The sequence below is a fragment of the Mus caroli genome, unplaced genomic scaffold, assembly GCF_978045245.1.
Source record: "Mus caroli unplaced genomic scaffold, Mus_caroli_1 scaffold_6, whole genome shotgun sequence".
NCBI lineage: Eukaryota > Metazoa > Chordata > Mammalia > Rodentia > Muridae > Mus > Mus caroli.
Window position 1 is genome coordinate 122233553 of NW_028227261.1, and position 23631 is coordinate 122257183.

Genomic DNA, 23631 nt, shown 5'->3' on the forward strand with positions numbered 1-23631 from the left:
AGGTGGCAGCCACTCTCCAGCACCCTCCTGCCCAGAAGCCCGGTGCTACGGCAGCCCGGCAGTTCTGTTTCGGAGGCTTCTCATTAAATAAAAAGGTAGCAATTTTCCATAATGAATGTTTTATACATTATCCCGTTGTGTATCAGGCCTCTAAAATACACATTATTAAAGCCTATTAAAGTCTGTAGTTAGCAGCATCACTAATGTGCCTTTAGGGGAATCACTACAATGAAACAGCATCAGTCTCTCATAGAATTTCAAATGTTAAATATTCCTTTTTTCTTCAATACACGTGCCTATTTTTAGCCATCGTCAGACCTCATCCAAAACGCCATCATCTCAGCCCAGAGCTGTCACAACCAATTGTTTATGGGTTAGGCTTAAGAATAACGGAGGCACACACCATGAGTTCTGCCCCACACTTCTTTTTCTCCATAATTTACCACGATTTCCCCCTGTTCTAATTAACCAGTGTTCCTGACCACTATGACATGTGTTGACACCTTCCCTCCCTGGCTAGGTTGGATCTTTTAATTAATTGCTTAGATTTCTGCCTAATTGAACCTAGACGCTCAAGATAATGCTCCTGTATTTAAGTAGGAAGAAGTTACAAAGCTGGTGCATTTGAAAAAAAAAAAAGAAAAGAAAAGAAACCCAGACAGACAAACCAGAGGGTACACAGCCATGACTAATCACGTCTAAATGTACTCCTTGATGGGTTGACATTGTGAAGTATGCTTGTTTAGAAATGTCTTCTAAACACTGAAGGATTTTTATATCATATGCAGTTTATGTATTCTAGCTAGGCATCTTTCTATCTAGTACACTCCACACATTAATCTTGTCACATAGGATGAGGTTTTTAAAAAAACAAAGTCAATGATACATACATGCCTCAAACAGAGTTTTGGGAGAACATCTAACTGAAATAAGCAACCTTAAGACAACAGATACAGGAAGAGATGGCTAATGGCCACACACATGGACTGTGAGGCCCCACTGTCCAGTAACTGAGAGGAAAGAGCAGGTGCAAAGCACTGGGTACTGGGATTGAAACGCGGCATTGGAAGCAAGCTCTCTGTCAGGCACTTCCTTTTGTATGAACTATCCCACTGTTAGAGATGATGCTGTTGGCAGTCAGACAAATGAGTCAATATTCTAAAGACGGACAACTACATTATAACCACGCAACTAACAATCATGTTCCTGACCACCTAGGAACTAAAGAGGACCTACCCTAATTCTATTTGTTACCACTTAGTAACTGAGAAGAAAGTGGCATGACAGACGCCTGGAGATGGGAGACCAAGATCACTGGCCTCTGCTACAAATTCAGTAGCCACCAACCTGACAAAAGAGGCCATAGCACACAGCAAGCTCCCAAAGGGCCTCTGCACACAGTTTGGGGGTATGCAGATTCAGTTAACTATGGGGTACAGAGGAGAAGCTACCCAGTCAGCATTCACGTACCATGTGAGACTGGCACAGAACAGCCAGTCAGTACTGGAGTGGCAAAGCCCGTTTCTAATGAGAACTCTAGGCACTCTTCTTTAAATCCTCAAGACATATGGACAAACAAGAGTCTCAAATGAGCCGTGACGATGCGTCTGAAAGCAGCACTTACCAGAATAAAGCAGTGGTGGAGCCCTCTTGCCTTCAAGTGAGACCTGAAGACATGGATCAAAGATCTACCCCAATTCACTATGAGCCCTCTCATTCCTATCAGGGCAATCAATACATTGCCCTTCTTCCCTCCAGCTGCTCTTCTACTCTGAGACTATACTGTGCCTCCTGCCTATCAGGATTGGTTTTCATCTTCTCTGGCAGGTTCGGGCACTATTAAGTCAGGCACAGGGAAGCCCCCATTAAGATTTTCTTGGGTCCATGCGACACTGCAGGTAATGCACGCTGCCTCAGGGTTGGAGGTGTCCTTGGGCCACACCATCACAGTCACTCACATGAGGTTCAGCTAGTTCAGGCTTTCAGTACCTACCCCAAGCCCTACAGACTGCCTCTCAGTCTGCTCTGAGATTCAGAGACTCACATAGCCAAGGAACACAAGTATTACACACCTCTAGCTCCACAGAAAAGAGGGAAGGACCAAACCTGGAGAACCAATCCTACAAAAATAGGAAACAATTCTCTAAAATTGTACATATTCTAGAGTCACCTGCACGGCGACTTAAAGCCAAATATTATCGAAGCACAATTAATGTTTTACAACATGGCTTTTCTCAGACGTTCACAACTTTCACAGCTTATGCCACCAAGTAAATCCTCTGGTGCCAGAAATGAGTTTCAGCTTCCCAAGGCAATGGCTAAAGGAGTCCAGCAGAACCCCCGCTCCTACTCCTGCCCCCATCCCAAACATCACAGGCCAATGCCAAGGCTAATGGTTACTTTCCACACCCTGATGATAAGGTCCCATCTCTAAGGATAACACTTCTTATGTCATCAAACATGGAAACGGCGGGCCGGTGCCTACCTAGAGGCTTCACCGCCACTGACCAGTGTTCACAGTACTCTGCACACTACCAAAAGAGAAAGTTAGTCATCAAAATATCTCAGCAACAAACCCTGTGACCTATAACAACGACCTGGCTACAAAATACACTAGTGTAATACTGGCACAAATGCTATGGAAGTAACCAACCACTTTGAAAATTGGATTTAAGGCCCACTCAATGAGATGGGACCCATTTCCAACACAGCTAAAGTGGTCAAGGACCTAAGACTAGATAGGTCATAGGAATAGGGAATGTTTAATACTCTTATTCTGCTAAAGTAACACGGCAATAAAATGACTTCTAATGACGTTCTGTTATAGTAATAGATCATTGCCTTGCTCAACCATTATCAGAGAATCCTCTTCTTGCAGTGATTAGAATTAGCTCAGAGACCTAGAACTGTACAATAGGCAGAGAATCAGAGACTTTGGAATACTAGTCCCAAATACTATGTCTTCATCAATCCTTCAGGAATCTCTGTGGATAAGGAAGGAGAAAAACTGTAAGAGCCAGAGGTGATAACTCTAAGGAAAGACTGTCTTCCAGATGTGAAAGGACTAAAGCACATATGAACTTACAGAGACTGAGGCAGAACACATCAAGACCTGGTTCAACCTATGCAAGGGTCCTGGCACCGAGAGGGGGCGTGGGCACAGGGCCCCACAGCTAATAAAGAAGATATTTGCAGCTGACGCCCTTTTTATGGGTTCTCCAAACATCTCTATCCCACTGCATCTCAAACACAATACAATTAAACTAGTGTTTATTTTTAAACATTTGCCTTTTTCTGGCCATTAATGAAATGTACAAATACTTTTCAGGGAGGTTGAAAATCTGGAATATTCTGGAAAAGGAATAAATGAGAAAGAAACAGATGTACGCCACATACTTGACTCTGTTAGGATTTTGAGTAGCATCGTCTTGTCTTTTATCACATATATTTTTTAAAACGTGAAATTCATCTTAAACACAATTTAGTATCTTTTTTAAAAGTGTTACTTTAGCATGAGGAAACCCACATTGCTAAAGAAAAATTGAAAATATGCATGTGAAAAGATACTGAAAGCACTCTGTTATGCACCTGTGGCCTTTCTTGTAGTCATGTACGCACCTTTCTAAAAAGTGAAATAATGATCAAATCCACATAGTGTTATGGTACTTGCCTCCTTCTTAAGTTATCTTTTTAGGTCATTAAATACCCCTCCATGCCTCCTTGGCAGCTTTATTGTATGGCTGCATCATATTTACTACGTTAGAAAATGTTAATGTTTTTTTGAATACCTTAGCAAAAGTTTTACACATGTTCTAGGCAGTTTTCTTTGAGTTAATATTGTATAAACAGAATTTCCGAGCCAGAAGGTATGTAATTTAGGCTTTGGCATACAATAATACCTCTGGAGAAAATAAGATCTCTCAGAGTTTATCCTCAAATCCTTAGCTATAATGAATAAAACTTCGAATTCTTATCAATTGTAATTTAATTGCATTTCTTCCTTTGATTACTATTAAGTTTAAACTTTTCACATTATTTATTTTTATTTCACGGGTTTTATATTTCCGCTCATTTTTTGCTAGCTTTCAATTAAATCAACCATTCCATCTTATCCTTTGTTCTTCTGATTTGTAAACACTCTTAACTAATTAGCTACCTGGCACACACACACAAACACTCATCTGTGTACACACACACACCTCAGCATATCTTTTAGACTAGTTCAGAATGTCTTTTGATGAACAGAAAATACAAGGCTTTACATAGACAAGCATTTCTGTTTTTAATTTCTGCACCAGGAATTAAGAATGGCCTCCTATTTCAAGATCACTTAATGTTTACTGAGCTTTTCTTTTGTGTCACTAGCTTTTTAAAAGCCATCAGTCCTTCAATCTCTGACCCAAGCAGGTTAGCCACTGCCTTCAGAAAAATGACAGTGGGCCCGTGCTGAATGAACACAGGTTGGACATTTGGTGGCTGGCACTGGGCTTGTCCTGAATGGGGAAGGAAGACAGCCGCCAGCTTTATTATTGCCCCACCCCTTGCGCTGCACCCAGCAGCTGTTAACTCGCTCCTTTACTGGAAGAAGTGAAGCTGGAGAAGCAGTTAACATCAGCCTCATGTTTAAGGCCCTGGGTGGCCTGGCTCTTTTCGCTATTGGCAGACTGAAGTTCACATACCCTGTTCTTATTCTTTTTTTTTTTTTTTTTTGTGATTGATTTACTGCAAGCACAGCACACAGTGCTCAGCATGTGTGTGAGGATCTGATGTTTGCTGGGGGAACTGATGGTCAATAAGACACTACAATTGATACATTGGGGCCATGTCTACAGCAAAGGCTGGCTGGGTAAACCAGCGGAAGGCATTCTGGACTTCACTGCTTCACCGTATGTGCAAAGTAATAAGGACTGTAAATGAAGGCAGAAATGAGGTTGATTCTGTTTACTTTTTAGTTGACTATAGAGATACTGGCCTGAGTGTCAATGTGAAACTGCCTCTATTGCTGGTACAAAGGAGTGGGAAGCTAAGAACATTCAGAGAAGAACTTGGGGAGGGAGGAGTTAATTTGTCCAGCAACAGCATCTGTCTACAACTGAGATCAGAGGCACCCCTAAACCCCTCTGCATGTCGTGGCTCTCTGCACTCTTACAAAGCCATCAAAGCAAATCTGGCCTTACTGGGACATGACAAGGGTCTGGAAGAAAGCTGTATCACTGGTGGAGTGGAAAAAGGGAGAGGGTCATTTTGTGTGACATCCAAAAAGCAGTGGTTTTCCCATCAGATGGAACATACTCATAAAGCCAAAGGAGCCACGCGGCACGTCTTCATCAAAGTGACAACTATGTGTGAGAGGACAGGCCATCACCCCAGGCTTGCCACAGAAGGAACTCTCAGGAGCAGATCCCAACTGAGGGTGTGATTTGTGACCCCCCCCCCAAGGCCTGGAGTGACAGGCATCCCCCTGCACCACTTTCCTCCGAGAACCTCAATTTTCCCAGCATTTTCTCTGACTGTTTTTGCTTGTCTGTTTGTTTGTTTTGTTGCAAACTAAAGTCCTTTCTTCATGGCATAACAGCACATACAGAATATAAATACACTCTAAACATTCACTCTTGCGACGCACGTAAGTGTACAATGTTAGATGCAGTATATATTTATAAATACCAATAAGAACAATTACAAAAAGTAGAGACTTTTTACAAAATTAAAAAGCTGAGTTCCAATTGTGAAATTTGTCAACCATCGTAAGTATGAAAAGTCAGTTTTGCAAAAGTGTATAAGACAGTGGGGAACACAGCCTTCCAGTCTAAGCGGTTGGGTGTGGAAAATGTGCACCTCACAATTTATTTAATGCATAAGATTCAGATTGCACAGCCACTAAGCCTGCTCACAATGCTAAGGAGGTGAGTCGGGATGAGGTAAACCTTCTAGAATACACATCTGATGGACATAAACCATGCACACCAGCCTCAGGAAATGACAGTCCATTCACAGTGAGCCTGGTACCTAGGAATACCTTGTTCATTCCCTTCTGCCTTCACTAACACACGGCCACAGCTATGACCTCATATTCAGCCACAAGTAAGAAGGGTAACCCATGATTAAATTACTAAAATAAGCTAGCAATCCTTTTGTGCCATGGAGCCATTCCAGTTTTCTAGAGGAATTAGCTCTGATAGGCCACAGAGAAACCCATCACCAGCATTGCCCTGATGCCTCAAAGGAATAAGAACCCTTAAACACCATGGCTACCTTCTGTTCTGACCTCTCAGGATCCTAGAACACTGTGGTCACCTTCTGTCCTGAGCTCTGGCTAACTGAAATGGCCCCAGCGATATTTAGGAAGAAGGAGAGTACTGGGGAGTGTGTTTAATGAAACACAGGTATAGTTGAAATGTCTTCCAGCTTTCTAGGAACAAATCTACTTAGAACACCAGCCACACCCATGACCACACTTCCAACATTCGGTTACACACCTCACTGATGAAATGACTCTAGTTTTACTGTATTGAGAACGGTTGTTTTCTCTTCCAGAGAAAGGCCTATTCTTTGTCTTATGCCAAGAGAGCCATAAAAAAATGCTGACCAATGGAGATGACACACCCAGCTTAATCACGACTTTCAATTAAAATGATATAAAATAAAGCACTCTCTGGGCCATGAGAGCAGAACATAACTTCCCAAGCACAGGCACACCTACTGGTTCCCAAGAGTCTGCTTCTTAAGTATGTACTAAGAGCAAGACCATGACATCAGTTCTGAGATGCCCTGGAGGCAACTTGGAGCTGGCTGATGGTACAAACTGTGCATGGAAGTTTCCCAAGCCCTGCCTTGACTTTCCAGTATACCAACCTTAAAATAAGAGAAGCCAAGGTTTGTGATGAGAGACTTCTGTCTCCAGCCATGACTGAGGGGCAGGACCTCTGTCTACCCCAAAGTGACTTCTTAGACTGTTAAAAGGTAAGAATTTCAGCTTGGATGGGGACCTGATTTGGGGTGGGTGGGATGGGAGGAAGGTTGCAGTGGGGCATCCAACAGAAGGTTTCCTCTTTCTTTGGCTCAGCTCAGCCAAATGTAAAATTCTTCAACATAACTGCTTGGTTCTGTTGTGTTGTTTTATTCTTTTTTTCTGGTCCCTCCCTCCAGATAGGTGCAAACCCTGAAGTACCTTAGCTCCTTCTACCCTTAAGAAGGCCAAAAGAATGACCTGAGATAAATCATTAGAGGGTGTCTTCAGATTGGGAACTCAGCACGTTAAATGGCCTTTCTGTCATCAAGACTAAAACACATCTAAGAACTGTACATCTCTATCACAACCCATAGATTATGTCATGATGTGTCTGTTTTTCTTTAAACATTTCTTTTGCTTCACATTGGTTTGTGGCCCCAAAAGCTGGCCTTCCCTCCACCACTGAGCTCATACATGGCCACTGGCCCACCACTGCTGTAACTGTCAACCAGAGATGACATGTGCCAAGGGACATTGGGAAATAAACACCAGGAAATAAACACCAGGGGACAATTTTTATTGCCATGCCTAGAATGGAAGAAGGGGATGCCACTAAAAATCCTAAAATGCAGAAGACAGTCACTTAATACAGAGTTCCCCTGTCATGGTGCCAAGGGTCACAGAGAGATGACAAACATCTTCTGTTGTGAGCATTCCAGACCTTCTCATATGGCTTTGTGCTCAAACACAGGTTTCTTTTCTTTTACCTGTAGAGCTACACTCTCTGACCAGGAAATTATCATTTGCGATCCAGGTTCCAACTCAGAATTTCACCTCTACTGTACTCTCATTCCTAGGTCACTACTCTGGTTTGCTTTGGTTTGGTTTTATCAAGTTACTTGACACAAGCTAGAGTTGCCTGAGAAGAACCACAGTTGAGAAAATGCCTCCATCAGATTGCCTATCGGCTAATTTGTAGGGCATTTTCCTGATTAATGGTTGATGTGGGAGTGCCCAGCCCATTGCAGTCAGTGCCTGAGCAGGTGGTTCTGGGTTGTATAAGTTAGCAAGCGAAGCCAGCCATGAAAGCAAGCCAATAAACATGATTCCTCTATAGTCTTTGATTCAATTCCTGCCTTGGTTTTCCCTGATGATGGACCATAGCCTATAAACCAAGTAAACATTCTTCTCTCCAAGTTGCTTTTGGTCACAGTGTTTTGTCACAGCAATAGAAAACTAAGAGAGTCACAGATCTGGATGTTTCTTCTGTGCCTCCAGAGTGTCTGGTACACACTTCCTTTGAATACTCAAAAATAAATAAATAAATAAATAAATAAATAAATAAATAAATAAATAAATACCTGAAATAGCCACTGCTAGCAGCTCAATCCAAATCTTATCCATCACTTATTAGTAACATGTCCATCTGGTAATCAATCATTCATTGCTCCACAAATCAATCAGAGAACACACAGAAATGTTGCACATACTTGCCAGACTCTCTTGCAGCTATGTCTACGGGCTAATACTGTCCCACATCAAAATAGCAGCAAATGTCTCTAAGAGGCCTGTAGTGTGGGCAGGCACTATACAAGGCAAGTGGCATGAATTAGCACATTTCATCCACTATTATTAATATTTTAACAGTGGGAGAAAAAAAGGTATCAAGAAGTTAGGTCACTTGCCTGAGGTCTGGCAGAACTGATAATCATCTCAGGAAGTCTGGCCCCATAGTCTAATTCTTCAATATTCATGTCAACACAGTCACATGTACATTCAACCTTTCATCTATCAAACACCTCTGGGAGATGCAAGGGATGCTCTAGAAACCATAAACCATGGATTGGCCAATGGCTCCTGCACCCTGCCTATTAGATGGCTTGTGGGCATCAAACAACTACCCAACTCTGAAACTTTAACGGCAGGAAAACAATCTCTTTGGGCCATGAAAAGTCATATGTGCTCAAGAAAATCATGATACAAGAAAATCCAAAAGCATATTCAAAGCATCCTTTACCTTGTTCATGATGCAGGGACGGGCACAAGGGATCAGACATGTCACAGTGTGGAGCAGCTCCTGAAGGTCCTTCTTGTTTCAGAACCCTCACTTCTCGAAGCAGACAGCTGCATTGTAAACACAAGCAAGAACCCCATTAGGGCCTGGAAGCTCAGTGAAGTTCCATGTCCAGTAGAACGCCCCCTCCATGGCTGCTGCCACTCATGCTACTCAACAGGGCAGGCACATGTGCCTATTGAGCCCTCAGTGCTTGGGGCAGCAGGGAAGGCACTGAGGATGAGGACAGAAAACACTGCTACTCACATTCTAGCTCTTAGCATTCCTGGAATGGTAAAAGCCTAAACCAAGAAATAACTAGTGAAAGCAAGGGCTGTTTTAAAAATTGTGTGCAATTTAAATTAAATTTAAATAGCTCATATGGTTAGCGGCTATTATTTTGGACAAGGTAGATCTAGGCACTGACAGCTGGAGTCTTGAGGCCTGCTCCGGGGCCTTGGGGACAAGGATGGTCTTTGAAATAACTAATTTTGAGCATCTACTAAGGTCTAGGACCTGAGGCACTGGTGAGCAAAGCCAGCAATTTAGGAATATCTAGTTGGTACTTGGATATAACTGGTGAGTGACAACAGTGCTATGTACCAGGCCTTAGTGACTTTCCCTATGGCCCCTCAAGAAACAGAGAAACCAGTGGGCAGAGGTCTGAGCCTGGCTGTATCATCTTCAAGATTGTGATGTAGAACCTCCTGGGCTACAAGGATTCTGAGAATCAGCTGACCATAAGCCAAACAAACAAAGCAATTTAGTACTCCCATCCCCAAACACCCCCCATCCTGTATAAGGATCTGTGTTTTGGATTGTGGTATTGGTTTTTTATGGAGGTTTTTTTTAATTATTCTAATTAAAATTTGGAATAAAACCATGGTACAGTTCCAGGGCATCTGATTTGTCAAATAGTAAACAAACTCAAGAGTAAAATGTTTCTGACCACTTAAGTAGACATGCCGCTTTTACCTTTGAAAGATGCTCACAAGAGGTTAGGGGTATACTAGTGAAGTAATTTTAATGGGGGCAGGTTCTGCCCAACTCTAACTGGTACAGCTCCTGAATAAAAGATACAGAAACATGGTATTTTTATTAACAAGCTATTAAGTCTAAACTGGGACGGCACTGAGCTGTTTTAACCTACATCCCAGCCGTAGGCTCCACATATGTCCTCGGGTGGTTTTTCTCTTGGCCACGTGCTCATGATCCACCTTACCTCACAGCAACCTCTTTCTTCCCCTACCTTTCTTCTCTCCTTGTGGTCCCTACCTGAGACCCATACTTGATCTCAAGTCCTGCCTTCCTCTCTCTCCTGCCCTGTCACAGGTTCTAGCCTTTTATTATCCAATCAGAGATTCCTTGGGAGCATTCTTTACAGGACATTGGTCAATACAATGCCCATGTCCAGGCTGCAACCTAATCTTGGGGTACAGAACTCAGCATCTGAATACACCGCATAGAAGACCAAGCCGCAGCAGTATGCCATAAGGCTCCTTACACTCACCTACCGTGTATCTAGTGAGGTTTGATGAAGTCCTCAAACTCTCAATGGCCCACCAGAGCCCCCTTCAGCTCTAAGTCCTAAGTCTTTGTCTACTAGAGAAAAACACATCTGCCAAGGCCAGGGCACCAGCCACAATGCTGCATTCCTATACTGACACTTCCCATTGCTACAAACATGAGTTTGCAATTATGTTTGCAAAAGATAAATTCTTAACCCACAAACATTATTCTTCAGCGCGAACATCATGTTTCCAAGGAAGGAAGGTGATGTCACTGCCATCACAGAGATTCCAAAGAAAACGGCAGACCAGTCTCAGGAGTAACACATCTAAGCAATACTACACGGGGGAATCCCAGTACCCCAGGTTTGCAGGGTGAATCCACACAGGCATTACCATAGGCACACAATGTCCAGGCAACAGTGGCTTCAAAGGCATAAAATTTCAATATCTAATTGACTACAGAGAGAATGAAAAAAATCATGAAGAGTAGCTGAATTACCAAAAGCAGTGGCTAATGGCTTTCTGACCTTTACAATAGAAAGGCTGTATGTGCTGTTTCTTGCTTAATACATGTATTAATCCAACCTATCACATAACTGGACAGCTTGTCCCTGGGCCTTACAGGGATGTCTAACGTCACAAAATGTCACATTATAATTCACATTGGCACACAGGAAATGGGCACGAGGTACTAACCAGCAGACTGAAATGCTTCAGCAGCTACTTAAATAGGGAGTTTCCATGTACCACGGTCTCTGATCCCTTAGAACCTGACCAAGAGTCCACACTAAACTATCTGTCCAGTCCCTCTTTAGCCCTCCCCCAGGTGTTCCTATGCCATCTGCATGTGTGCCATTCTACAGCCAAGCCAGACTAGACCTTCTTTGAGGGAAATATTAGTGACAGAGATAATCCTTTACTCTCACTCGGGGAGTCAAGGATGATAGACTTAACACAGGATTGAAAAACAATTTTGATAATTGCGACAAAATGTCTTTGAAGTTTTTTTATTTTTTAAAGGAAAACATTTTAATGTCAGGGTTTAAATCTTCTGTTTTAAAGTGTGTGTGTGTGTGTTGGGTAGGAACAAAGGTATGTGTTCACATGGGTGCCCCTGACCACACATCTACACATGCACATGTGGCTCTGATATCTTCTTCAAGCGTTCTCCACCTTATTTTTTGAGACAGGGCGATTTACTGAGCCTGTAGTTCACCTGTGGGCTAGAATGGCTGGCAAGCACCCCCTGACCCCCAGGTGTTCTTATCTCTGTTGGGGTTCAAGCACTGCCATGCCCAGCTTTTTACCTGAGTTTTGGGGTTCAAACTGGGATTTTCATGCTTGTACAATAAGCATTTATCCACTGAAATGTCTCCCCAGCCCCAGGTTTGTAGATCCCCTCTAACTATTATTGGGAATAACATAAGGCTGTTTTAGTAGTTACAAGTGTACTATATGCTTTTTGATAAGTGCTTTCAGTTCTGATGACGTCAACCTAAGAGATAATTTATCTAGCCTGATGCAAGGGTGTAAACATTGGTTTTGGTCATGTTATCATAAATAGTATATTCTGGGTAGAAGTGACTTCTCTTCAACATAGTACAGAATGAAAACACGTACAAAGATCACAGATGAAAAATAAACCCACCATCCTCTCTGCCAATAAAACACACGCACATGTGCACATCTATACGTCAGCCAATGGACGCTGTTCATAGGAAATAGCTCAGAAACCAGATGACACTTTCAGAAACTGGGTCAGTTCACATGTGGACAGAAATGAGAAGGACTAGCCTTGTTCTATCAAATATTTCCCATCTCCTTTCAAACATGGAAAAGCTGTCTGTCCTGAAGTCAATCTGGTTATGAAGCAGCATAGAGAAAGCTACAGCTTAAAAACACAACCTGCTTTTCTAAGTACAAACCATTAAGAAAAGAGCTGCCCGAGACATCACAGAGGAAACACTGGTGTCTTCACTCAAGTTCTAAATATTTTCTTTTTATCTTTTTAAGTAGCTGAAATACCCCTCGAACTGAACAAAACTAAATATAGATCCAAAGGGTGCCTTGAGAAATCTAATCCCATATGTCCTAGCATTTCCTATTCAGCTGATCCAAACAAAATTGATCCAGTGGGTAATAAAGTCTGTGTTCAGCCTTACACAGCTAAAAGGCTAATGAAATGTAATCACTCAAGGTGAGTGGAAGGAAGCATGAAGAAGCACGCAGGACTGGGGACATGGAAAGTCAAAGAAAGCAGGGGGGCTAGGGCTCAGCAGCAGAGCCCCTGCTAAGGATGCTCCAGGCACTAGTTTAAGCCCCAGTTTCAGGGAGGGAAGGGATCGAGGGAAGGAAGGAGTGAGGGAAGGAAGAAGGGAAGTAGGGAGGTAGGGAAGCAGGGAGGGGTGGAGTTGAAAGTTTCCAAAATAAGTGAAAATTAAGGGTAAGCAAATAAAATAGCACTGGCAATACGGCCAAGTGCTCCCTCACCAGCCAAGTCCTCTCTATGATGGGGACTGGGAGACGCGGGTTCCTGGTGAGAATCCCACACCCTGTGGCATTTCTAGGGTTATATACTCTCATGGTTTGGGTGTCTTGAGCATCAGCAAGTGGGAGTTGTGGAAAGGTGAAGACTGGGTCTACCTGTTTCACCACTATTTACCAACAACCTCCACCTACAATGAGACATCTGTTTTACCTGGATCATTGCTAAGATTCTTTGAGGAATGATAAGAATAGAATAAGCCAGCTTGAGTCCATCCTCCTTACTTAAGAGTGTCAAGGGCTGTTTCTTTATGTGCCATGTCTTGGCTCTTGAAAATGCTGCTGATACTGACAGTTGAGAATGGGATGTGCTGACTCGGGCTTTCTCTGCACTCCAATGCTTCTTGCCCTTCCCATCTGTTTATTCTGGAAGCCTTTTGTGTGATCTGTCTCAAGGCTGGGTAGCTCAGGTACTCCAAAGGGATGCAGGCTAATAAAGCAAGCACTTCACTCTTTACAATGTTAAGGCTGTCACTCACTGGCTTTCAAAGGCCTGTGCTCTGAGACCAGCATGGGTTCTCTGGGCCACCCTTTTCCCTACACTACATTCGGCTGTGTAAACAAAAGACTATACATAAGACAGAAAAGCTTTTAGGTAAGAGCGACTGAAGAAATAAAAGGATGAGCAGACTTCAGAGGGAAAAGACAGAGGAATGTCTGGGGGAGGGGGAAATGCTCAAGAATCAGGGACTTAGAAGCTTGGACAATCAGAGGAGTAAGTAAGTGAAACCCTTGCTCCCTCCATCCTGCTTCTAGGATTGGAGTATGTCTCATGTTTCTTTAGTCAAACCCTGACACCCTTGAACTAGAATCATTGTCCAAGACTAAACAAATGTAAATCCAATTTATTTCAGAACTTCTAACCTCCTTTCCACTCTACGGAACATGGCGCTGGGATTAAGGACCCCACCACACCTCTACTAAGGGAGAGGCAGAGAAACAAGGGTGAGCTGCCTGAGGACTCTAGAGCTTCTTCTGGGTGTGCAGCTCTGGTTCTCCAGAGCATCAATGTCCTCATGAAGCCCATACTGAGGCATCGAGCACACAAAACCACAGCTCAGACCAAGAGACCGAACAATGCTTGCCACCTGCCTTGATCCCTGCACCCATCCAAAACCCGCAAAGACAAATCCAGGGTTAGGAAACATGACTGGAAATTAATATTCTAGATTTTGGTGACAAGGAAGAGGAGACAGAGTTATAAGGAAGAGATACCCATGGATGAAGAGAAGTATTGGGGTGGGAGAAGAGGTAAGGAGGTAACAGGCATGGGGGTCAGGTCTAGGGAGGGGCGACAGGAGAGGGCTGGAAGTGAGAATAGAAATCAGTGGGGGGCATCTCTGCGACTATCTGGAGACCTGGGATGGGGAGCCCCTGGGGAGTCTATGAGGGTGACCCTAGCTTAGATTCCTACCAGCAGAAACTGAAGTGGCTACTTCTTATGGGACTTCCAGTGGAGGGAGGAAGACATCAACCTACCCACAAAACCTTCAACCCCAAATCTGCCCTGCCTACAAGGTGTGCAGTGATAAAGATAGAACAGAGACTGAGGGAACGGCCAACCAATGGCTGGCCCAACTTGAGACTCATCCAATGTGAGCGAGCCAGCCCCTGCACTATTAATTATACTCGGCTGTACTTGCAAACAGGAATCTCTCATAACTGTCTCCCGAGAAGCTTTATCCAGAAGCAGATGGAATCAGACGCAGAGACCCACAGCAAAACATCAGGTGGAGGTTGGGGAGTCTTGTGGAAGAGTGGGGGGTAGAACTGAGTGAGCCAGATACGTCAAGGACACCACAAGAAGACCTACAGAATCAACTAAACTGGACCCATGGAGGCCTCACAGAGACTGAACTACAAACCAAAGAGCATGCAGGGGCTGGACCTAGGCAACTTACACATTTGGAGCAGATGTGTAGCTTGGTCTTCATGTGGGGTCCCCTATCAGGTGGAGTGGGGGCTGTCTCTGACTCTGTTCCCTGCCAATGGATCCCCTTCCCCTAAATGGATTGTTTGGTTGGACTTCAGTGGGACAGGATGTGTTTAGCCCTGCTGGGACTGAATGTCCCAAGGCAGGGTTGTACCAAGGGAGGCTTCCCCTTCTCTGAGGAGGAGAAAATGAGGGGAGAGTGATTTGTAAGGGTGGGACTGGGAGAAGAGGAGGGACTGGGGCTGTGATTGGAATGCAAAGTGAATAAATAAATAGATTAAAGAAGGAGGAGAAAAAGGAGATTGAGGAGGAGGAGGGAGAGGAAGAGGAAGAAAAGGAGAAGGAAGGGAAGGAGGAAGAGGAGGAAGAAGAGAAGAAAGAGGAGGAAGAGGAAGAAGAGGAGGGAGAGGAGGAAGAGGAGGGAGAGGGAGAGGAGGAAGAGGAGGGGTAGGGGGAGGACACCTGATAGTAACAAAGAAGCTGGCGTGGATGCCACTGGGCAGCAAGGAGATACGACTTTCACATAACCTTTCCTGGTGCATGTGCTAGAGGCTGACTCTCAGGAAATTGCCTGGTAAAACTGCCAGGTGATGAACATTTAGATTCAAGGCTGCCACTGTCAAAGCCAATCTGTCTCTTGGGTGATACTGAAGAGGTTACCTGTTCCAGTGGCTTTCTCTTGACTTAGTGATTTTCTAAAACAAGAATACAGAAGGAATGATATAAGTGAGTGGCCAGGTCATGAAGACAGTAATGATCCACTGATTGAGTCTGCCCTTCGGTGCCAGTCCCAGCAAAGAAGGCGCATGGCACATGTGCCCAAAGCTCATGAGTTCAAGAAAGTCAGGAAACAGCCAGTGTGCACTATCTCCCACCACCAGTGACCTCTGAGGTCAGCCAGAGGGGTCTCTATCCCTTTACATTTCCAGGGGTGGAAGTGTTTAGCCTACCTTCTGGCCTTTCCAGGGCTGTGCTACTGTGGCTTTGTGGGGCACAGAAATCCCCGAGGTGAGCAACCAAAGCAAGGCTTTGTGGGTATCCTAGTTAGCTTTAACAATCAACCTGACATTGATTGGAGCCACCAGAGAAAAGAGCTTGAGGAATTACCTAGAGAAGACTGGGAGCATATTTGCTGGGTCTTGTTTTGATTGCTGATAAAGAAAGGCTCCATGCATTGTGGGCGACACCATCCCTAGGCAGGAGACCCTGGACTGTTTAAGAAATCTAAGTATAAGCTGGCGTGTGAGCCATCTATCAAGCAACATCCTTCATGGTCTCTGATGTGTTTCTTTGGCTATAAGGTGAGTTTCTTGGTTGGAGGTCATATTGTGTGGAATAGCAAATTTCCCTCAATGATGGACTGTGTCATGGAACCATAAGATGACTAACCCCTTTCCTCCCTCACATTGTGTTTGGTCAGAGTATTTTATCATAGCAACACAGGAAATACAGTTGATCTGACCTTTAGCTATCTTTTGGCATGTGAGTGGAGTATGCGATTAAATCTTTGTACCCTCTTCCTCAAATGTGGGGTAAATCCTCCTACCACTCATGACTGTCCTAAGTACCAAATGGCATAACATGAGAAAAAGAACCCGACACAGCAGTCAAATAAGATAGGCCCTTCTCTCTTCTGTCTTCCATCCTCAGCTCAGTACAACTTTACTCAGCATAAAATTGCAAATGGCCAATCACCTTTAATCATTCTATTGGATGATAAGCCCATCTAGAGAAAATAACCTGTGTGCTCTGTGTAGCTGTCAAATTCCCGGCACTTGTTGACACTACCTTATACAACAGACGTTACATAGTTACACTATGTCTAATCACAATGCTTAGGCCAGTTTTCCTTTTATCTGCCGTCAGCTGAACACAATTTCCTCCATTCTATCATCCTCTAATGCTATAATGTTACTACTATTTATATTCCTCATTTGGCCAGCACATATTCTGAGCTTACAAGAAATATAAGAAAAAAAAATACCGAAGAGCCTTCACCTAAGAAGAACAGCATCGCTTTAGCCAGTGGAGTATGTATTTCATACTGCTAGGAACATCGCTCTTTTTATGCCTCAGCAGAGAAAGAATGGAAGCCAGTCCATCATCCTCTTGATACCCATCTTAGCAGCTTTAATTTCTGTTTGTCAATGTGACATACCACTGGAAGGTGTATCACTGGTGACTGTCAGATGTACTAAGAAACTCTCAATCGATTTGACAATTTTGGATGAGAAGTCTCAATTCCACTCATCTAGGATGAAGGTTTACCAACTGCACCTGGCTTACTAGGTGTGTTATCTAGCGATTTCCTCCAAATTGTGTCACTCCCATCTCAAAGGAGGCTCCTTGGGAACTCAGGAGGCAAAGGAAGTTTACAAGACTCAAGAAGAAACAAGACTCTTAAGTCTTAGGAAAAAACTCACAAGAGTTGCAAGGGTCTTCTGAAAGGTTACATAAACAGTAACAACTTCTGGGGAGAGGAGACATTTACACAAGCGGAGCAGCTAGTCAAGCAGGCAGATCCAGGGATGCAAAGTTCACTCATGGTCATCACTCATGTCGGAGTGGGCTTTCTGGTGACGCAGCTGCATGTGAGTCATGCATGCCTCTGCAACGAACCTGCCTCTGATACTTTTCTAATTGCTATTCTAAGTCTATAGACTTAGGCAAATGATAAAGAAACGTTATTTAGGGTTTACAATTTCAGAGGCTCAGAGTCCATAATTATCCAAGTGGGGGACACAGTAGCCGGCAGGCAAGGATGTCACTAGAGCAGTAGCTGAGAATTTATATCTTGACCCCCAGGCACCAGGCAAAGAGAAAGAGAGAAGGCAAGTGGGAACAGTGTGGCATTTGAAACATCAAAGCCCACCCTCTGTGACACGCCTCCTCTAACAAGCCACACCTCCTAATCCTTCCCAAACTATTCAGCCAAGGAGGGAACAAATATTAAAATATATGAGTCTATATGGGCCATTCACATTCAAACCACCACATAACCCCTCACCTCTGACCATGTAAGCAACCCCAATAAACTCACTGTTCACAAATGTAGACTTGGGTGGAGTCATACTTCTAGTCTCCTGTCAATGGTACATCTGGAGTGAATAGACTTGTGTTCTTGTCTTCCCGGGAAAAGTCAAACAACACATGCTGATAGATTTCTAGAGCGTCTCTCTTGAGAGCTTGAATAATTCAGGCAAGTCCATTTTCTACAGTTTGGTGGGAATCTCAAATGACAGTCTAGTGGGTTACTTCCAACTGAGGAGGGACTGATGTCACGGGAGAGAATTAGAAAGCACCTCTTTAAAGAAACCAAAAGGCCAGCTCACTCTTCCATCAAAGCCACAAACTACAGAACCGATTTTCTTTCAAGCAGACCCAGACAACAAGTTATACAGAGAGACAATCTCCTCAACAGGAGGTAATATGCACAGGTTAAATCCGCCCACGTTGGAGGCCTGGAATGGGTGTACGGTCTTGCTTCTCTGGGGGAAACGCTTCTGTTGATTCCCTGAAGAGAGCTCTACTTGGCAGCATGACAGGCTCGAATGCAAGGTCACCCCAAAGATCATCTGTGTGGTGCAGGATCTGTCCTCTTCATTACCAGCTTTGCTGTAGCATAACCTGTTCTCTCTGAGGCACTGTCATGTGCTGGGTTGTTAAACTATTCCACAAAGATAAGGTTTGGTCTGACCACAGCCCGAGTGCTTTCATGATCTGAACCACTTTCAAAATCCAAATAGCTTGTCACTTACCATGCTGGCAAGGAAACCAGATTCATTCAAACATGATGCTTTAGAGGACATTCTTGCCCTTCTCAACAAACAATTCCACTGGTGAGTATAAACATCTCAGCCCCTACAGCTGAGAGCTGGTAGCCCCCACACTACTACGGTGGGTAGCTTTGGAGTCTTTCAGCACTTGGTAATGTCACTATCCTACTTTGAGCTCACATACATGAGACTATTTTGTTGTTGTTGTTGTTTTATTGGACATACCTAAGGTTTTATGTGCATATTTGGGAGGGGTTATCAAAAAGTGGGTCAGCTTGTGCCTGCTCAGGATATACTAGTCTGCTCGAAATGTCCAATTAAAACTCAATTCTGCCATAATTATTTCCCATATGTGTTCATTTAACTGCTGCTCAGGTTAGACCCAGAAATACATTCTTTGTCGTATCAGCTATATTGCGACTTATTCTTAAACTCTTCCTCCTAATGGTAGTCAGGTGAGAAAGAGCTTAAGGAAAGCCCAGGGCCTGTCAAGCCATTCTTGGCAGGAGCCTTCCAGGCAAGGAAGCGGTCGATCTTATGTTTATGTTTGCATGATTTACAACTGGATGATGGAATGTTGACACTGGTGGGACAAGAAACAGCAAGGGCACAGTCACACACTATGTCACCAGCAGGAACTGTAGGGCTGCCTGCTTTCTCCAACAACGGTTCAGCTCAGGGGACTGGCACAGACACAGCCAGGCCATGTCCCTCAGGGCTCCTCTGATCTCATTATAGCAGTCGACACCAGTCCTCACAAAATAAACAGGAAATGTATGCCTGCCTCTCCTGTGGAAAGGCACACATTCCTTCCCAAGGAGACCACAGTCACCAGCATGGGAAGGAAGTCGGCTCTGCTCCTAAGAAGAAAGCCTACCCTACCGGCCTTTCTCTTTCTGGGATGGGATACAGAGTGGGTGAGCTCGAGGCTCCAGCTCTGGGTGCTGTGAAAATGAGACATTTCTTTGCTGCTGATATCAACATTCCAGGGCTCTGATAGCAGGGCCATTTCCTCTGGTATAACTCTGGGGAGACCTGTGATATAGCCTGGAGGGATTCTACCTGCTGAGACCAGAGTACAAGAAAGGGGCTGTTCTTCAAGAACAAAATCCAGGTCTCAGTTTCTCTCTCTGTCTCTCTCTCCTCCTTTCCCTCCCCACTCCGTATGTGTGTGTGTGTGTGTGTGTGAGAGAGAGACAGAGACAGAGACAGAGAGACAGAATTCTCCCTAAAATCATTTGTTTGCTATGTAGGAAACTTTATATACCTAATATTTCCATTTCAAATGCTGAGTTTACCTATAAACTACAAGCTCAGTGGTAAAGCACAGATCCAGCACGTGCTGTGGTTTGAACAAAAAATGACCCCAGGGTCTGGCGGTGCAGCCTTGTTGGAGGAAGTACATCACTGGGGCAGGCTTTGAAATTAAAAGGCCTCCTTTACCTCCAGTTTGCTCTCACTGCTTCATGCTTGGGGCTCAAAATGTGAGGTCTCAGCTATAGTGCATTCTCCATAATAATTACCTGGTCCAAACTATCAGCCACCCAGTTAATAGATGCCCTGCTAGAGAGGGAAGACTCGATGTTATAAAGCAGGGTTAAAACAAAGCCACTTCAAAATAATGATAATGTCGCTGCTGTGTAGTTTGGGATTCCTAAAATGCACAACAGCCACAAAAATGTCCTCATTCTTCCTTCAAGCATAATAACCCAAAGCGGCCCTGTAACAGCGCAGCGGAATCACTGGAGCAGCGTGAAGGGAAGTGGAGGGGTGTGAACGTCGGAGCGTCTGATCAGCAACATTGTGAGCGCTGTGCTTGTTCTAGTTGAAGCTGTTTCTGCATGCTGACTACTCCAGTTCACTGGTGACTAGCAACAGCAGGAATGTGAGAGCTCCGTTCCAGAATTACTGAAACCACCCAGGCAACTTAAATATATTCCCGTCTCAAAACATCGGCAAAATGTTCCAACTTTTAAAATGCTAACAAAATATGAGGAGCCATGGTGAAGTTGACCTACATTCTAGGGAGGCTGAGAAGGGGGCGGGGAAGGCTGCACTAGTGGAGTTCAGAATAAATGCAAGGTTTCAGGGATGCTGTCTATGAAGTCACTCCCTCGTCTCTCCCTTTCCATTTCAGTGTCCATGTATTTCCTGATCTCTGCATTGTGTGCTTTCTTCCACTGGACGGATCGCAAGCTCAGATAACTTGGTCGTTTTTCTCTTAGGCAGACTTTCATTCTGCAAAACCAGGAGAATTCCTGCAGTATTGTATATAAACGAATTCAAACTTTATGAACGAGCGGGGACCGTTTCCACGGGCTGTTTTAAAGGCCTGTGGTACCAAGAGTAAACAAAACTGATCCATGAAGTCAATGCTGCTCCCCATAATTTAGAATCCGGTTTTTCTTACTGTCCAAATGCTAAAGGAGAAACTAGTGCCATGGTGGGGGGCTGGCAGGGTGGCGGGAAACGATGCGTTCCTCGGCGTTTCAAAACCGTTCACATCAGCTAGAGCACGGAAGCCATAGGAAAGGCTCTGTTTTACCTACCGTAATTACGGTATACCTCACAGCAACTCTCCACATTATCCACTTTCCCCCCTCCACTCAACTTCTCTCAATGATCTCTGGAAACCATTAACCAAAAGTCCTGGTCCAATTTTCCTCTCCCCCCCCCCCTCCTCTGTGTCCTCAGTCTTGCTGGCGTCTGGGCAAAGCAAACTTGTATTACATCACAAAGCAAACTCGTTTTTTTTTCTCTAAAGCAGCCCATTGGTCAGTTACCGCTACTGGAACTAACACTGTCACAGTGTGGTCTTTGTTACAGAGTGCTGCTTGTAAAAAAAAAAAAAAAAATATATATATATATATATATATATATATATATATATATATATATATATATATAAAAGTTTCCCAGTACTGCTTTCCTCTGCTAAAAAGAGGGAGCGTCTAGCCCGGTTCCACCCATGCAGTAAACTAGACATTACCTTATATACAAGAGCCTCTATGGCATTCCTCGGACACTGACTGCTGCAAAATTCCTACACTAGGCTGCACGCTGCAGGCCGCAAGCTTCCCTGGCTCACCCTCCTTTCTGCTTTGGCTGCTCTTTTCTTTTCTTTCTTTCTTTCTTTCTTTCTTTCTTTCTTTCTTTCTTTCTTTCTTTCTTTCTTTCTTCCTTCCTTCCTTCCTTCCTTCCTTCCTTCCTTTCTCTCCTTCATTCTTTCTGTCTCATTTCCACTGCCTCACTGTGTTTTTGTGTAAATGCTCTCACATGACTCAACAAATCCATCTGCCCCAAGCAGGCCAAGTCTGGAGCCCTCCCAGGAGGGAGGAGAAGAATTGCTTTGTGGAAAGGACCTGGAGGGCTGCCCTTCCTCTGGCTCGAATTACCCGCCTGTCAGGCCTGACGGATCTGGCTAAAAATAAAAGGAAGCGGGCTGTGAAAAGCAGATGAATGGGCTCAGCAGCTCCTCAGATAACACAGACCTGCTGTTGCCCAGAGCTTCCCAAACAGAAACTTCAAATGTGCGACCTCTGAGTGCAGCTATGTGGCTTCCAGGTGATCATGCTGTCTGACCCGCCAGAGTGGTGTTGCAGCCTGGATTTTGATTTTAGGCCTCCCCCCAACCCCAGTGTGTGTGTGTGTGTGTGTGTGTGTGTGTGTGTGTGTGTGTGTTAGAAAGAGGGAGAATTAGGAAGAGAAGGGGAAATAAAGTCTTGTACAAAAAGGTTCTCAGAGCACAGCTGAACTCAGTGGAGTGACGGCTTCTCACGTTTTAAAACAATATTGTTTCCACTACAAAATTCTCCTCTACACCAGACATTTTCAGTCTCCCGATGATGTCACTCCTCCATTCAGAGCCAGCAAAGAGTTAAAAGTCCTTCTTGTAAGTGTATGGCCAGCGCCTGCAGTGGGTATTAAGCACTTAGGTTTGCCATGTAATGACACACTGTAACAATCTGTAATATGAAACATCAGCAAAGCTCTGGCTCTGAGGCTCGCTCTCCCCACCATTAGCCATATGTTTGGCTCCTCAGATAGCCAAGCGGGTGTTCCAGCATGCCATCTGGTTTCTATCCACACAGGCAACTGCAAAGCAAGGGCTGTATCCCTCTGGAGCTGTGTGTTTCTTATCCCTGTCTTCCCCTTCCCCCATCCCAGCTCCTTGGTTCCCTTGCAAGAGAATTCTCTGCCATTCATCACATGCAAAGAAAATGTTACCTGACCTGGCAGCAGTGGAGCCATTAAGAATGCACAGCTGAACTGCAAACACGCCAGAGGGTCCTTTACAGAATCTCCTCGAGTCAGTCTTCCCCCCGCCCCCATTCTCTACCCCTTCCTCATCCCCTATGACTGCAGACACTTGATCCGGCATGTTAAAAATAGGTACATTCTTGATAGAACCAGAGTTTGCTGTGGTGCCCTTCACAGTCACTTCACATACTGACGGGAAGACTTTAACTCACACATGTGTGAGTTCGCACGCATGCGCGCGCGCGAGCACACACACACACACACACACACACACACACAGGCAAACACATGTTTGTCTCAACATTCAATCTGCTTGATGTCAGTCTCACACAGGATGACACACCCCTGACTCACTTCAGGAATCAATCCCTCCTGCTCCTAGGTATTCGACTGCTATTGTTTAATTTTCTGATGGTTCTTTCCATTTCAAGACACGAAACAGGGAGACAGATGAGGCACTCTGGAACAGGAGCTCGCAGCCATTTCCAGGCAACTGATGACTGACCGAAGAATGCCTTCTTCCTTCTGCATTTTTTCAGGGGTGAAAGCACACAGCAAAAATAATCTCCCTCCTCTTGCCTGAACCCCTGATGCCGGGATTACAA

The 23631-nt window shown here is 44.3% G+C and overlaps 1 protein-coding gene across 3 annotated transcripts in view; it reads right to left on the reverse strand.

The window, feature by feature from the left end:
• Bach2 (BACH transcriptional regulator 2) overlaps positions 1-23631 on the reverse strand; it is a 345285-nt gene that overhangs the window by 257912 nt on the left and 63742 nt on the right. For all 3 annotated transcript variants that reach the window (XM_021160930.3, XM_029476474.2, XM_029476473.2), the window contains exon 2: positions 8967-9073. The gene's annotated coding sequence lies outside the window, so the exon portion shown is untranslated. The remainder of the gene's footprint in view (positions 1-8966; positions 9074-23631) is intronic.